This window comes from Symphalangus syndactylus, chromosome 10 (genome assembly GCF_028878055.3).
Source record: "Symphalangus syndactylus isolate Jambi chromosome 10, NHGRI_mSymSyn1-v2.1_pri, whole genome shotgun sequence".
In the NCBI taxonomy this organism is placed as follows: Eukaryota; Metazoa; Chordata; class Mammalia; order Primates; family Hylobatidae; genus Symphalangus; species Symphalangus syndactylus.
In genome coordinates, this window is record NC_072432.2 from 108553021 (window position 1) to 108570493 (window position 17473).

At 44.5% G+C, this 17473-nt stretch overlaps 1 protein-coding gene and 1 non-coding gene across 6 annotated transcripts in view; one reads left to right on the forward strand and one right to left on the reverse strand.

Annotated features, from left to right (window-relative positions):
• The window catches only part of SH3BP5 (SH3 domain binding protein 5), a 79184-nt gene that overhangs the window by 50654 nt on the left and 11057 nt on the right, over window positions 1–17473 (reverse strand). The window lies entirely within an intron of this gene.
• Window positions 11906–12014, forward strand: LOC129492450 (small nucleolar RNA U13). Its single transcript, XR_008660897.1, has one exon. It is a non-coding gene; the product is annotated as a small nucleolar RNA U13 (small nucleolar RNA).

Below are 17473 nucleotides of genomic sequence, written 5' to 3' on the forward strand. Positions count from 1 at the left end.
GAGGCACTGTCTCAAAAAAAAAAAAAATTAATTCATTATACTTAAAATTTTTTAATTAACACGGCTAGCAACTACTATATTGCATAGCATGGTATGGATTAAAAAGCTTTGTCCAGGACCTCTGGACAGCATGTTGTCAAAGCTCAGGATTTTAATCAGAGACATGGATTCAACGCTGCCTAAACCTCTCTCTGGGGAAGAATGTCCAGCCGTCTCTGGCAGCTTCAGTCCAAATGATGCTGTCAATGTTAAACACTGAGTGCGAATTTATTTATTTATTTACCACATGCCAGACCTGGTGCTGGGCCTTAGGCGTGGCCCTGTCTCCAGGGCACTTACCGCCTACAGCCTGGTGGGTGAGGTAGGTATTACAGCCCATTCCAGAAAAGTCAGTGCCAGGGTGGGAATGGTCCAGGCGCCATGGAACTCAGCAGGGAAAAATGGCACCAGACCATGTATTAGAGGGACAGTCACAGGAAACTTCCAGAGGAGTACTATCTAAGCAGAAGTCCAAAGCATGAATAGGAATTCGGGGGAGGGGAGGAAAATACTGAGTCCCAAGCAGGCAGCAGAGCCTGTGTCCAGATAAGAGGGGAATGGGAACAGCATGGTGTTTGCAAGAAACCAAAGGAGGCTGGAGGTCTGGAATGTGGAGAATGGCAAGAGATAAGGGTGGCCATCCATCCTGGCGACAGCAACTAGCAACTTGGACCTTGATAGGAGTTAGGAAGGCAAAGAGGGACTGCGCAAGGCTTAATCATGTTGTAAAAGTCAAGAAATCAGATCCAAGAGGCATAAGGAGAGAAAAAAAAATTTAAATAAGTTAGTCCCAGGTCTAGGAGGACCTATTGGAAAGGATCAGGTGATTCAAACCCCACATCCCCTCTACCTCTCCCTCAGGCATCTGCCTGACAAAGCCACACCTAGGGGAAGGAGGGACACATGCATGAGTTTTTTTTTTTTTAAAAAAAAAAAGGGAAATGGCAGCCGGGCACGGTGGCTCACGCCTGTAATCCCAGCACTTTGGGAGGTTGAGACGGGCGGATCATGAGGTCAGGAGATCGAGACCATCCTGGCTAACAAGGTGAAACCCCGTCTCTACTAAAAATACAAAAAAAAAAAAAATTAGCCAGGTGTGGTGGTGGGCACCTGTAGTCCCAGCTACTTGGGAAGCTGAGGCAGGAGAATGGCATGAACCCGGGAGGCAGAACTTGCAGTGACCTGAGATCACGCCACTGCACTCCAGCCTGGGAGACAGAGCGAGACTCTGTCTCAAACAAACAAACAAAAAAACTAGCTGGGCATGGTGGCGTGTGCCTATGGCCAAGGCGGAAAGATCGCTTAAGTCCAGAAGGTTGAGGCCGCAGTGAGCCGAGATCACACCACTGCACTCCAGCCTGGACGACAGACCCTGTCTCAAAACAAAAACAAAAGAAAAGAAAAGAAAGGGGAAGTGGATACCCCGAAAGAACAACACATGATCGTGAGCTATGGGCCTGGAGACTCAACACCCACTTGCTGGTAAAACACGTTTCATTGGCTAGAGGGGCCTGCCTCACAAGTAACTATCAGAAAAATTTTATGTTATTTTGAGACAGAGTCTCACTCTGTCACCTAGGCTGGAGTGCAGTGGCATGATCTCGGCTCACTGTAACCTCTGCCTCCCGGGTTCGAGCAATTCTCGTGCCTTAGCCTCCCAAGTAGCTGGAACTACAGGTGTGCGCCACCACGCCCAGCTAATTTTTTTTTCGTATTTTTAGTAGAAATGGGGTTTCACATGCTGTCTAGCCTGGTCTCAAACTCCTGGCCTCAAGTAATCTACCTGCCTAGGCCTCCCAAAGCACTGGGATTACAGCCATGAGCCACGGCATCCAGCCAAAATTTTATTTCTAAATATGCAATTGCAGGGGTCTCATGGAGGTAAAGGAGGCTCTGATCAGTTCTAATTCATTCCGTCATCTCAAGCTGTGGGCTTGCTAGATGGGTTTGAAAATGCCACCGGCATTCCAAAATATGAGGATAAAAGCTTTACCTCCCATGGGAGCACCTCAGCTCCCGAGCCTGGATCCCATATCCAACACAGGCTTTGCCCCCTTTCCCCTGGTTCTGTGCCATCATCATCACCCTGATTTCCTCTGCCTTCTCCCTTATCAGACCAGGCTTAGGGTCATCCGCTGCAGCTTCTACAGGCAGAAAACAAGACTAGACTTGTTCTCCAGGGGAAGTGCCCAGGGAATAGAGAAGCCCCACAGAGCTTCCACAGGACATGGCTTCCAGTAAGAGAGAAGCAGCATGCTGTCAAAGCCCAGGATTTTAATCAGAAACACAGATTCACTGCTGACTAAAGCTCTTTCTGCAAGGCCCTAATCAGGGCCCTCTCTATGAACCATTTGTATTACCTAAAAAATTGTTACTTTTCATCCCATAGGGATGGCTCTTAGAAGGAATCAAGGAGAACACAAATGTAAAACATTTAACAATTTCTGGGCACACAGTCAGTGCTCAATAAATGCATACAATTTTTTTCCTCCTGGTATAAAAAGAGACCCTGAGACCCTATTAAAAACCACCCAGGGAGTTTCCCAGAGGCGAGGGCAGCTGACACGGTGGACATAATAACTTGTTACACTGTGCAGGCAGCCGCTTTGCAAGATGCACTCGCATGCATGACCGCATCCTCACGGTCACCTCCCTGGTGGTGGGCAGTGCCAGTGCTGTCCACATTCACACCAGTGAGAAAACGGAGGGCCAGATCGGTTAGCGTGTGGCCTGCGGCTGGTCACATCATCCCCCAGGCCTACTCTGTTAAATGAGAACTGAGCCCCAAAGCAGTGGCCTATGGGCCAATAAGCTTAGTGCATTTAGCTGATAAGCTGTGTAGTAAATGTCAGGGAAAATTCACATTAAAAAAAAAAATGAATTCTCAAATTTTTCATTTAAAGAAAAAAAATAGCTAGAAGTAGAGCAGAAGGTGCCCCCTTAGGCAGGGGTTACCCCCCTCCAGTCCCTATCACTCTGGTGCCTGAATCACTCATTCAGGTTCCTGGCCCAGCTGCTAAAGACATCTGATTTGCCGAGAGCTCTCTGGGGCACTGGTGAATACAACCCACCAACGCTGCCTTTGTGGAGAAAGAAGGATGGATACAGGGCACAGGCTGACTGACTGCTATGTGGCAGGCACTACTGTCAGTGCTTTAACCCCACCAATTTGTGCAATCGCTAACAATCCTAACAGGTAGGTGCTATTCTTGTTATTCACATTTTATAAAGGAGGACACAGAGGCAAGGAAAAGAAAGGTAACTTGCCCATGGTCACAGAGCTGGGAAATGACAGAGCCAACAATTAAACTCAAGCAGTGCTAAGACTACTTATATACATTGAGCAACAGACACATGGCTGAGAAGGCCACCCAACCCAAGTGAGACGTGAAGAAAGGGGATTCCACCAGACAGAGAAGGGGGAACTTCGACCCTCCAGCACGGACGGGCTGGCCTGGTAGGGCTGGAGCGAGGACACCTCCTGGGCAATTATAAAGGCATCCCATGAACTCTATCCCATGAACAATGGGAGGCCATGGCACGGTGGGGAGAAGGGGAGATTATTTCTTGTTTCTTTCTTTGCAGAAGATTTTCTGGTGCTAGTTCATCACTGAAATTCTGTCTCCCTCTGCTATTCTCTATTTGCCATTTCTCTTCCTTTGGCCATAAATCACATCTCAAAATCAAACCTTTTAACCTGGTTCTGTGTGGTGAGTTTTCTTCCCATAGGGTTACTTAAGTCTCATGTAATTTATTTCCAATGCACCCTTTGTCAGAAATAATTAAAGAATGCATTCTACCACAAAAAGGAAACATAATCATAGTTTACTAGATGGCTCAACTGTGAATAGCACTTACCTAGCTGCAATAAAGTAATCAAATACTAACCACAATGGATTCTGCTGAGAAGACAGGGGATGGGACAAGTAAAGGACAGAGGGTGAAAAGAGACAAAAACCTCATCTTCCATAGCAGGATGTCAACAGATAGTCACTCAAATGAAAAAAATCAAGAAGTAGTCACACAATACATACTACTTGGTCATAGAAGTAAATACCTCCATCAGCTAAAATATATTAAACTAATATAGTTAACTGTCTAGGGGAGAAAAAAACAGGGGTAGGGTGGGAGAATGGGATACTATAGGGCTTTTTGTTTGATTTTGTGTTTTTGTTTTTTGGGGGTTTTTTGGGTTTTCGTTTTCACTTGCTCTTACCCAAAAGGCCGAGAATCGATGCGGTTTTTGTTTTCTTAAGAGACAGTCTTGCTATGATGCCCAGGCTGGAGTATGGTGGCTATTCACAGGCATGATTATATCACACTGTGGCCTCAAACTCCTGGGCTCAAGGGATCCTCCTGTCCCTTGCAAGTAGCTGGGACTACAGGTGTACAACACCATGCCTGGTTTTTGTTTTCAACTGTAAAATACCATAGATTTTTCTAAGCAGGGGCATGACCTGATCAAATTTAGGTTTTACGAAATTGTTACCTGGGTGCAGAGTATGTTAAAAGACTCCTCAGGTGATTCTGATGGCAGGTTCAGGGCCCACCAGTCTGACTGATGCCCTTTTTGTGACTATCTGTATTAAGTGTGTGACCATCAAAGGGTATTAAACCCAGAAGACTTGATTTGACATCAGCGTTTCCTCCTATAAATGAGGCTGTGCTGCCAGGAATGATGCATGACTGGCTGACTTCCAACCACCAACAAGCTTATTCATCAAAGATGCATTGAAATGAAACACAAAGCCAGTCTTCCCCGCCCCACACCCACCGCCCCCACCCCCGCCCATAAGAAAAAGCCCCCCCAGCTGTTACCATTCCACTGAGGATCACAGTTACTTGGGTAACAGTTCCCAAAAGTATTGAGGTATGAGAGGCCACAAACCAAAATCTTTCCTGTCTCCCCAGCATTACAGCCCTAATATTCGTTGGTCCTCACCCCCACCTCTCAGTCCCTAGTGATGTGACAGGGCCTGGCCACAGCCATACTCCTAGCCACAGTGATTGCTCTATGAACAGGGGCAAGAGACATGACCCATCATAACCAATGAGACTTCATTTCCAGACCTTTCTGCAACTGTTAGAGGAACTTTCTTCCACTTGAGATGTTTAAGAGGATGGAATGAAGGCCTGCAGCAGACAGCAGCCATCTTGGCATCATGAGGGGAGAGCCTGACAGAGAAGAAAGAAGGGAAGGAGACCCCTAGGAGGTCCCAGTGGCACTTTGAGCCTCTGGACCCAGCAACGCCTTACAGTCTAACCCTATACTCCTCTTCCCTGAGCCAAGACAGGCCCCCTTCCATCATCATCATTGCTTTCTATTTTGTTCAAGCCAGCTAGAATTGTATTGCTGTCACTTGTAGTTGAATTAAGCCTTAAACATGCGATTGAAAGATACACCTTATGGAATCCATATCAGCATAGGACAGCAAGGGCCAATCCACATTCTGTAGCATGGCAAAGCACTGTAATTAAATACAGGTAACTGCTGGAGGGCTTCTGCCCCTGACAATAAAGCCATGTGTATAAGGAGCAGCGTCTGTGGAATTTAGTTCAACCTAGCTTTTATAAAGCATTTCTTTAAATACATCTTAAAGCCACCTTGCCACAACTGAACTTGGACTTTTTGTCTTGTTTCTTAAAGAAAAGACTTGACCGTGATTCTTTGTCTCCTGCAATTATAAGCAAATGTGTTTTCCAAGATCAGAGTAGGGGTGGCTTCGGGAATGTCCAGGGAGGAGAGTAAGCTGACTGCTTTCCCTGCAGGAAATGAGCCATGGAGGGGGAGTGACTCAAAAGTACAAACTTATCTGAGAGAGTGAGCAGATCTTCCACCAGTCAAGAAAAAGAATCTGTTTACCATCTCAGGGCTGTTTACCAGGGGAGTTTTTAGATCAGCACTTGAAAGAGTTCTCAAACAGTTCCCTCTGCTTGGAGGAGGCCTCAGCTCTTCAAATCTGAAAATTGTGTTTCATCCATTAGGTGACTCAGACTGAAGGTAATTTATTCAAGCAAAGAATTGCTGGGGGTGGCAGAGTCTCCCTGTTTGACTGTGTCAGTGTGTCAGACAAACAGTCTTGTGTCAGATAAGAGCTCAAGCTAAACCACACCAGCCAGCACCAGTATACAGTGGAAGCAGCATGCAGGTTGAACATGCAGCACACAGGATGAGTCCCTGTTTTCTGGCCAATCGCTCACCTGCTCACCTCAATTACTTGCCTGGAAACTGAGAATCGTGGCTTTTCCTCTTCACAGGTGTCCCCAGAATTAAGTGAGATAAAGATGGGATGGTGATGTTTTAAAAATAACTGTCCTACATGTTAGAGACGACACCATACTTCAAAAGATCCTTACTAATGCCATTTACAAGTATACCACTTTCAGTTGGCAGAAAGAGGTTTCGCAGGCATTATCTGAGACACACAACAACCCTGTAAAACATGCTCAGCCAGAATTTCCATCCCGAGTTTACAGATAAGAACACTGGAGGCCAGGTGCGGTGGCTCACTCCTGTAATCCCAGCACTTTGGGAGGCTGCAGGCAGATCACCTAAGGTCAGGAGTTCGAGACCAGCCTGGCCAACATGGCAAAACCCCATCTCTACTAAAAACACAAAAATTAGTCGGGCATGGTAGGTGCCTGTAATCCCAGCTACTCGGGTGGCTGAGGCAGGAGAATTGCTTGAACCCAGGAGGTAGAGGTTGCAGTGAGCTGAGATCATGCCACTGCACTCCAGCCTGGGTGACAGACATTCTGTCTCAAAAAAAGAAAAACAAAAGAACACTGGAGCGTTGGAGTTCCAGGTGACCTAATCTCTTTGCATAAGGTCACAGGACTATCAAGTGTCAAGTGTTAGATGAAAGCAGACATCTTCAGGATTTTTTGTTTTTTGAGACAGGATCTCTCTCTGTTACCCAAGCTGGATGCAGTGTCGCAATCATGGCTCACTGCAGCCTCCACCTCCTGGGCTCAAGCAATGCCCCTACCTCAGCCTCCCAAGTAGCTGGGACTACAGGCACGTACGACCACACCCGGCTAATTTTTAAATTTTTTGTAGAGACGAGGTCTGTGTTGTCCAGGCTGGTCTCAAACTCCTGGGCTCAAGCGATTCTCCTGCCTCAGCCTCCCAAACTGTTGTGATTACAGGCGTGAGCCACTGCAACCAGCCATCTTCAGTCTTCTAGTCCAGTGTGCCAGTCACTTCACCAGTGGTTCTCGGAGTGTGGTCTGGCAAAACCACTGGTGGAGGTGGGGATGGGGGTGGGGCACCTGGAAACCTTTTCAAGGGGTCTGCAACATGGAAGCCATTTTCATTACTAAAGACTTGCCATTTTCACTGTCAGAAAATTCTGAGTGTTCAGTAGAGTTTTCCAGAAGCTACCTGGCAGGTGACATGGCAAGAAATGACATGAAATGCAGAAGTAGGTGAGAGAATCCAGCTCTTCTATTAAGCCAGACATTAAAGAGACTTGTGAAAGCATGTAAAACAATTACTCTTTTGTTGAATTTTTTGTTTGGAAAAATAGTCCTTTTTCATAAAATATATTATTTTTGTTAACATGTAACAGGCTGATTGTCATTTTAATGAATATAGACCTTTGAAATAAATGTCTTGATTTTTATATGGCAAATATTAATATTATCCACAAAAACGAAGCTCTCTGGGGTACTCAATGATTACCAAGAACGTGAAGGGGGACCTGCAGCCAAAAAGTTTCCAGTGTGCTGCATGGCACCTGCCCTCAGGCCTGCTCTACATAGACCCCTCTTGAACCAAAGGCAAGAGTGTACTTTCAATAAGAATGAAGCAGTTGTTGCTTCTCAGATCTTTTTTAAATGCTTCTGATTTTGTCAGGGAGAAAGACTCCATTTGGTACCACAATGTCTTCAGCACCTGTATACGTTTGTTAATCTCTTTCTTAAAGAAAAGGGAAGCTAATCCAGGCTCAGAGCCTTCCATAAAGAGGGGAATCTGCTAGAATTTGATAAGGAAAACAATCCACCAGAAACAACGTAACATTACTCTGAAAGTCATAAGCTGTACCCTGACAAGGTGGGCACTTCCTATGTATACATTACTCTTTAAAAAAATGCCTGCTTAAAAAATGTATTTTCCTTTGATGGTTTTCCATTTATAATAAGGATATTTCCTTTTCAAACTGAAGTAAGACTGGGCACAGTGGCTCACGCCTGTAATCCCAGCACTTTGGGAGGCCAAGGCGGGTGGATCACCTGAGGTCAGGAGTTTAAGACCAGGCTGGCCAACATGGTGAAACCCAGTCTCTACTAAAAAATACAAAAAAAAAAAAAAAAAAAAATAGCCGGGCATGGTGGCAGATACCTGTAATCCCAGCTACTCGTGAGGCTGAAGCAGGAGAATTGTTTGAACCTGGGAGGCAGAGGTTGCATGAGCCAAGATCATGCCATTGCACTTCTGCCTGGGCAACAAGAGCGAAATGTATCACAAAAAAAAAAAAAAAAAAAAAAAAAAAAAAAAAAAAACCTAAAGTAAAAACATGAACCAATTTAAAAGACAACGTGGAATAAATAGCACATGCAGTCCTAGGATATGGCAAAAATGATGGCGGCAGCAGCAGAATAACTGGAGTTAGGGAAATCCCGCCCTAGAATGATGGGAAAGTCTCTGTTAGCAGGAACATACTAGAATTCTATGATAAAAGGCACTATGAAAACATCCTGACTTACTGGCCAGTGGTAAAGGTACCTGAAATGTTCCATTCACTATCACTTTTAATGGCAAAAACCACAATTACTTTTGCACCAACCTAATACAAATCATGCTTTCTTTTCACCCATCCAATCTATTCTCTAAGAGCACTTGTGGCAGCTACTAGAAAACACAAAGAAACCACTTTAAACAGCTCTTGGTTGAAAAGGGAGCAAGTGCTCTCCAGTGCTGGCTGATGGAACTTCTGTGACGATGACATGTGCTACATCTGTGCCATCCAACACAGAAGCCACAGCCACTTGTGGCCAAGCAAACACTTGAAATGTGGCTGGTGCAACTGAGTTTTGTATTTTACTGAACTTCAAGGGGCCAGGCACGGTGGCTTACACCTGTAATCCCAGCACTTTGGGAGGCCATGGTGGGAGGATCTCCTGAGCTCAAGAGTTTGAGACCGGGCTGGGCAACATAACGAAACCCCATCTCTACTAAAAACACAAAAATTAACCTGGTGTGGCAGTGCATGCCTATAGTCCCAACTACATGGGAGTGTGAGGCAGGGGGATTGCTTGAGCCCAGGTGGGGTCAAGGCTGCAGTGAGCCAGGATCGTCCCACTGCACTCCAGCCTGGATGACAGAGCAAGACTCTGTCTCAAAAAATTAAAACTTAATTAACTTACTGATTTTTTTTTAATTGTTTTTTGGGATGGAGTCTCACTCTGTCGCCAGGGCTGGAGTGCAGTGGCGCGATCTTGGCTCACTGCCACCTCTGCCTCCCAGGTTCAACAGACTTAATGATAATTTAAATAGCTGCGTGTGGCTAGTGGCTGCCCTACTGCACAGCACAGGCCTAGCCCTAGACCCTTCTCTGCTTTGAGAGATCCTGCCGTGCTTTTTGGGGGCCTCAGGATGCCTTCCCTCCTGCCTCTGTCTGGTTTTTCTTTTTAGTCCCAGCTCCTGCTGGGAGGGGCTTTCATAGCCCTGAGGGCCAGAGCAAGCTGATTCTACCTTAAGAATTCTGCAGCAGAGATAAAAGCACAAAGACTGCACCAGGGCAGAGTGGGGGACCAAGGGAGCCAAACCAGAAAGGCCGAGGCAGGAGGGTGTAGGAGCCAGGAAGAAGCAGAGGTAGAGAACAGGGGTATGGATGAAGACCACCAGGGAGCTGGAGCAGCCACAACACTCCTGCCCACAGCATAGGCCCAATTCCACAGCAGTTGGTGTCATCCAACTAGAAGACCCAGGTGAAATAGCCCCAAGGTGACAAATAAAAATGGAAAGGAATGGAATAGGAAGAACATACTAGGATCTTCAAGTTGGGGAGAACTTCAAGATCACTGCGGGAAACGAGGGACCTAATTCCCCTTCCCCTAAGTCCTTTTCTTTTCTCATCTCAGGCCCTGACCGACTTCAGGAGTAGGGGCCCCTCAGAGTGTCGGCCAGACCTGCTACTTCCTTCTGTGAGGACTTGCCACCGTGTTTCCAATACAAGACTCCCTCTCTCAGGAATCAGAACAGAGGAAACCAGAGGAGGGAGAGACAGACAAAAACAGAGGTGAGAGACAGAAAAAAGCAAATGTGGAGGGAACCATGAGGTGGCACGGGAGGGGCAGTGAGAGATGCCCCGGGCTCCTGATTCTAATCCTGTGACAACACAGTCATATGATGTATCAATCAAACGGGACACTTTTGAGAATAAGGAGAGGCACTATTAATAACTGTGCTGGGACCACAGGCATCCACCAAGACTGCCAGGGCCAACTGAGACATGTGGTTTCCCTACGCATCCGAGCCAGTGACACTTCCCCTCCCTTGAGTTCCACGAGACTCCTACAACCTTTCAGAAAATCCTCTCTTTAATTTAAGCTATTTGAGTGGGTTGTGGGACAAAATGCAGGATAGTCTAATCCCAGCTTGGGCATCGCCCAGCTCCAGAACCTCTGGGCAAGCCCTGTGCATTCAACAGCTTTGACAAGGCCAGATCCTATTTCTTCACTCCAACCCTTTCCAAGGCATCACACTGCCTGTCCTTATCTGAACCACCAAGAGGTTCCTTTCACTAAGAGGACAGAGAAGAAGTAAGAAAATATAGGGGTCATCATGGTTTTCTCCTTCAAGTTTCCCTCCTCTGAGGTTAACAAGGGTCTTGGACCCTTTTAAGGCCTAAGTAGAACCAATTCCCTCCTAGACAGAAAGGGTCTGGTTTAGAACTCTTATCTAACTATAAAGTGTTTCCAAACAAGCAGGTGAGCACCCAGTTCCACCTCCTAGAACATCGCAGCCCTCCTTTCAATCCTTGGCCTGTGTCAAGATTCCATAACCAAAGGGAAATGCTGCTATTTGGAGGCTGAGTTAAGGCAAAAGGCTCTTTAACTTTTTCGTTTAAAATAATTTCAAACTTGGAAAAAACGAGGGTAAGATGCAGACACCATGCCCCTTTACCCTGAAATATTTTGGGTGCATATTTCCTAAAGATGAGGCCATCCACTTATATAACCAGAGTACAATAATCAAAGTCAGAAAATTAACGTTGGTACAATGCTATTAATCTGGTCTACAACTTTCTCCAAATTGCATCAATTGTCCCACTAATTTCTTTTATAATAAAGGGCAAAAATTGTTTTCCTGGTCCAAGATCCAATCTAAGAGTCACACATGGCATTTTGTTATCTAACATTCTTTCATCTGGAACTTTGTCTTTGTCTTTCATAGCCTCAATTTTTAAATAATATGAGCCAGTTATTTTGTAGAATATCATTTGGAAAAGACTCGCCTTTTTTTTTTTTTTTTTTTTTTTGAGACGGAGTCTCACTTTGTCACCCAGGCTGGAGTAGTACAGTGGCACGATCTTGGCTCATTGCAACCTCCGCCTCCCGGGTTCAAGTGATTCTCCTGCCTCGGCCTCCTGAGTAGCTGGGATTACAGGCACTCACCACCACACCCAGCTAATTTTTGTATTTTTAGTAGAGACGGGGTTTCACCATGTTGGTCAGGCTAGTCTCGAACTCCTGACCTCGTGATCCGCTGGCCTCGGCCTCCCAAAGTGCTGGGATTACAGGTGTGAACCACATGCCTGGCCAAGACTCCCTTTCAGTTCATCTTTTTTATTGATGTTACACAGGCACCAGAATGGAATTGAACCAATTACAAAAAAATGTTTAAAATAGCCCAAGGTAGACTCTTTTGTAGTTCGTAAGTGTGATGACTGGCTATTCATGTGCATGTGTGAGATATGCCATCCTCGAATTTTTTTATGATATGATGTGGGCACATTACTCATCTGCTATGAAATGGAAAAAAAAAAAAAAAAAAGCCCAAGATACAAAGCACCACGAACAAAAGAAAAACCTCATGAGCCCTTTAAACGTGCGAGCAAGCACAGGGGTCAGTCCTACAAGGCCCGAGAGGATGGACTGAAGTTACATAACAACCCTGCATGCACGTAAGCAAGGACGTGCTCATGCACACAGCTAGAAAGACTGGTGGGACCCAGTGCTTTTTCATTTATGGCCAAACACATGTTCTTAAATCCACAGGATTCTTTGTGTAAGAGGATATAGAAATGCTGAAACAGCCGTGTTTTACTGAATTCAACCACAAAAGCACTATTTCCATGTTTACGCCAGGAGGCTTCACATATTTGCTCAACTGCAAGACCGACGATTTTTTTCAAAAATTCACAATCATTAGATTTCAGACAGATTACACCATTGATGTGCATGTTTATAGGGGCTGATGTTTCAACCACCACCCCAGCTGTTGTGAAATATAAGGTCCACTTTATAATTAGCACGAGTCTTAGAATCAGGGCGATATGGTGAGTTCATGGCCCAGCCTCAGAAAGCTCTAGAGATCAGTTAGTGTAGCCTGCACAGGAATCACACATCCACCCACCACAGCGTTCCAGGCAGGCTGGCTGGCTGACTTCTGCTGGCTTTTGGATAACCTCCCTCCTGCCTTCAGCTAATCAAAATGTTAAGAAAGGAGAGCACAGGATGCAAAAGAGTCAAAGTCAAAGTCAACGGCTGTAACTTGAGAGACACAGGAGAAATGACCAGAAGGAACAGCTAAAAACATCATTTCATCGGAATAGAACTAGGGGTGCGGGGGAGTGAGGTAGAGGACTTTCATTTTTCATTATAACTTATCAGGGGCTCTTTTAAAAAAAACTATATCCAAGTATTGTTTCAACAAAAATAAAATTTTACGTCTATTACAGAATAGATTGATTACAGAGCTTTTGTATTCCCCCAACTGTCAAGACCGAAGGTGGTTCAAAATTTATTCAACATGTGGCTAGATCAGAATGGAGATCCCAGTCAAACAATATCAGGGCTGGAAAAAAGTTAGCCCATCTTTTAGTTTAGATGCTCCCATTTCACTGATGAAGTGACTGAAATCTCAGGAGATAAAGATCCTCTCCCAAGGATCTATACCTCATTAATATCAGGGCAAAGATTGAAAACCTGGTCCCCTAAGTCCTAGACAGCATTCTTTCATCTAAGCAGCCTCAGGGGGGGGTCTCAATATGCATCCGCTATGCCTCCAAACACAAACTATTTAAGGGTATAGGCTCCAGCCTCAGATTCCTGGATTCATTATACATCCTGGCTCCACCACCCCTTGGCTGTGTGACCTAAAAGAATTGACTTATTCACTCAGTGCCTCCCTTTCTCATCAACATTCTGAAGGACTGTTGTGAGAATGAATAGGATAAACTATAGAAGCCACTTAGCACAAAACTTAGCATATAATAACCTTTCACAAAATAGTGGTTATTTGTACTTAGGTGCCATTATTTAATAAATGGCTAAGGGGCTGGAGGAGGAAAGGATCAACATTTGTTGGACATATATGCCAGGTACCACGCCAGACACTTTACAAACATCACCATATTTAACCCTTAACAGCCCTTGTAAGATAGGTATTGCCCTTCACATTTTAGAAGGAAATTAAACTCAGATAAGCTGATATAACTTACCAAGACTGTACAGCACATTAAGAGGCAAAGAGAGAATTCAAATCCAGCTCTGAGCTCCAAAGCCCACACTTTCCACCATCATATGCTATGTAGCTATGTAGTTTAGTTTCTATCAGCTCCAAAAAAAAAAAAAAAAAAAAGCTTTCCTATGTTTTTTTTGTTTTTGTTTTTTGTTGTTTTTTTTTTTAAGACAAGAGTCTCGCTTTGTCACCCAGGCTGGAACACAGTGGCATGACCTTGGCTCACTACAACCTCCACCTCCCAGGTTCAAATGATTCTTGTGCCTCAGCCTCCCAAGCAGCTGGGATTACAGGCATGCACTACAATACCTGGCTACTACTTTTTCTTTTTTGTATTTTAGTAGAGATAGGGTTTCGCCATGTTTGCCAAGCTGGTCCCAAATTCCTGGCCTCAAGCGATCTGCTGGCCTCGGCCTCCCAAACTACTGGGATTACAGGCGTGAGCCACTGCGCCCAGCCTCCTATGCATTTTTTGACCTAAGTCTCATAACATTGAAGTGTGGTTTTAACAAGTTCCAAGTGGGGAAGTAGATTTAATTTCTATCAAATAAATGCAATACCGGGACTCTCTTTCCCCAAAGAAGACCCAGCAAAACCAGTGGCAGGGAAAGAAAACAGCACATCTATCCGGAATAGCCCAAGGGGCTTTAGAACCCTACCACCCTGAACTATAAAGCAACAGTCTAATTATTGTAGTACCTCTGGCTCTAGGCTCCATTAATTTTTTCTAATAGGCATTGAAGCCATGCCATAATTTTTTTCTCAAAATTTTTAAGAAATGGGCAAAGTGGCAAAGAATTCCCTATGGCAAGGCCCACAGCATTACTAAAAACTGTCCATCTTGCCTTTATCATTGCTGGTTTATTTAAGGTCACTGGGAATACTAACCAAAGTCCTTGCTTTGCTGGCTGGTTAACCATTAAAACACCCCAAGAAGACACTGAAACGTAGTTTATGAAGTCTCCCCACAGAAAGGAAGGGAAGAAAGGAAGAAAGTATATGTCCTACAGGCCTCAAAATAAGCCACTGTCTCTAAATCACTATGAGGGTGGCAGTTTTCAAACATGGCCTACAATTCTTTGGCACTGCCCCAGGATCAAGAAGAATTAGAATCCAGGTGGGCTCATGACTGCTTGGACCAACAGATTATAATAGAAGAGCTGCTCTGAAGGTTTCAAGGCTCAGTCAGAAAAAGCCAGGAAGCTTCCACCTGGTCATCTTAGGACACTCACTCTGGAAGAAGCCAGAAACCAAAAGGAAGCAAAAGTACCACACTAGAAAGGTCACACGTAGGCACTCTGGTTGCAACTCCAGCTGAGCTCCCAGCATAAGCTTTCAGAGCCAGCATCCTCTGTCAGACACAAGAGTAGGCCATCTCCAACGTCCAACCAAGCCCTCAACGACTACAACCAGGCTGGCATCTGACTGCATAAAACTCCTGAAGCAAGGACCGCCCAGCTGAGCCCTCTCAAAACACTCTCCAAATTCCTGACCCACAAATCATAGGCAAAATAGAACAGTTGTTTTAAGCTATTAAGGCTTTGGATAATTTGTTAGGGAGAAACAGTAATCAGAACAATGAAGAAGAAAAACACCCCCTTTCTTCTTCCGATAAAGCCAAAAATCAACTAAGAACATTAAATCTGTGGGCTTCAAATCTAGCAAAACAAAGCTGAATCCTTTTGCATGCTGGAAACAAAAGGGTGTGGTGAATGAAGACAATCAAATCCCATTCATCATGCTTTGGTTGGGTTTAATGCCAAACAATAAAAGATTTACATTAAGAGGGCTGGGCTGCAGTTATAATAAACAGCGGATATTCCTCTCATTATCTCCCTGATAGCAGTTTCTTTCTGTCAGAGCAAACATTAACATCTCTTAGATAATCCAGCAAAACACAGCAAAGGAAAAAAAAATCAGGCAAGAATAGAACAAAATTTTTTCCATCTTCCTTTAAGGAAATGAAAGGGGCTGACTTGCTGAGCTCTCCAAGAGCTGCTTTGCAAAGTCTGTGATACTCTTGGTTAAAATGCACTACAAAAAAGCAGTATAGTCTTTAATGTTGGAAACACCTACGTGGCAATAGGCAGACTAAGTAACTCTCAAAGAGAAGGGCTGGGCAAAGTTACCTGGGCTGCCTGCCAAAGGATGAGGTTCAATAGATGTTTAATTCATCCAGCCAAAACACACACACACACCACTACGTTAAAGTCCCTACAACAAATGCTGACAAAGAAAAATAACAGCTCAAAATTAAAAGGCTACAGTCCACAGGGACCAGATCTCTGTCAACTTGGGGATTTGAAGACTCTCATTAACCACAGGGATAGCAATGAATCCATCAACCCCCATAGCCTGTCTTCTTTTGAGATGACACCTCAGAGTCAGAGGGTAGGCACCTTGAATACAGCTGGGGATACAGTCACATGATTTGTAGGAAAGTCGGCGTGTACTGCAATAGCAAGCGCTTATGATCCTGCCATGGGTTTCAGCTGAGGGGCCAGGAGAGTTTGTGTGTTATCTTGTTGATATTTGTAGCTTAAAAGGAAGACATGCCTAGTTTTTTTTTAAGGTAATACAGTCCATGTCAATATTAGACAGCTATTTCTATGTTCTAGCCAATGGCCAGAACATGTTTTGGCCACTAATAGCATTTTGCTAATGTGGCTACCATGAATGAAGCAGCTGTGCAAGAGAACCTATGTGTGCCCACATTTATCCATATAGAAATGATGCTAACAGCCAAATACATAGAGTAACTAAGTTCGAATATCTAAATATTCTTAATATTTGGAATGTTTTCCATTATATCTTGATTTATTGTATTTTCTAAATAAGCATATATATGACGGTTTCTTGGCTGTAGATCCTAAAGTGCCTTTATAGCACTTTTCATCCTTCCATGAATTACAACTACAGTAGCTTAACAATACACTAATTCATCAGGCAAACCCACAACATCAGGTTTTATCTACAATTAAGGCAGGAACAACCAATCCAAAGCTTTTCCCATCAGCCTTCGTAGTTTCTAAAATTCCTTCCAGAGAAATTCATTTATTTGGCTTATAAAGACTTTTTTTTTTTTTTTTACAACAGGCTTCATTCCCCACCCCCATCCCATGAAAATTATAACATATGGTCATTGTAAATATTTCAGAAAACACCAAGAAATGAAAACTAAACATCACCAGCATCCTCAGCAGATAGCAACAACAACTGGTAACATCTGAGGGTACATTTTTCTAGAGCCAGGCTTCTCAAACAATGTGGTGATGGATCTTCCCCCATCCAATCCACCGTAAATCAATACTTCTGTAGAATAAAAACAAACTAGGAAAGTAAAATGCCACCTGGATGTCACAACATCAAACTGCCAAAAAAAAAAATTCTAAAGTCTTACTCTCAATGTCTGTATTTACTTCACCATAATTGGTAACAAGCAGTTCACATTCTTTGGCCCACGCAAGAATAACTATGTTAGGGCCAGGCGCGGTGGCTCACACCTATAATCCCAGCACTTTGGGAGGCCAAGGCAGGCGGATCATTTGAGGTCGGGAGTTCGAGATCAGCTAGACCTACATAGTGAAACCCCGTCTCCACTAAAATACAAAAATTAGCCAGGCATGGTGGTGGGCTCCTGTAATCCAGCTACCTGGGAGGCTGAGGCAGGAGAATCGCTTGAACCTGGGAGGCGGAGGTTGCAATGAGCCAAGATCATGCCACTGCAGTCCAGCCTGGGCAACA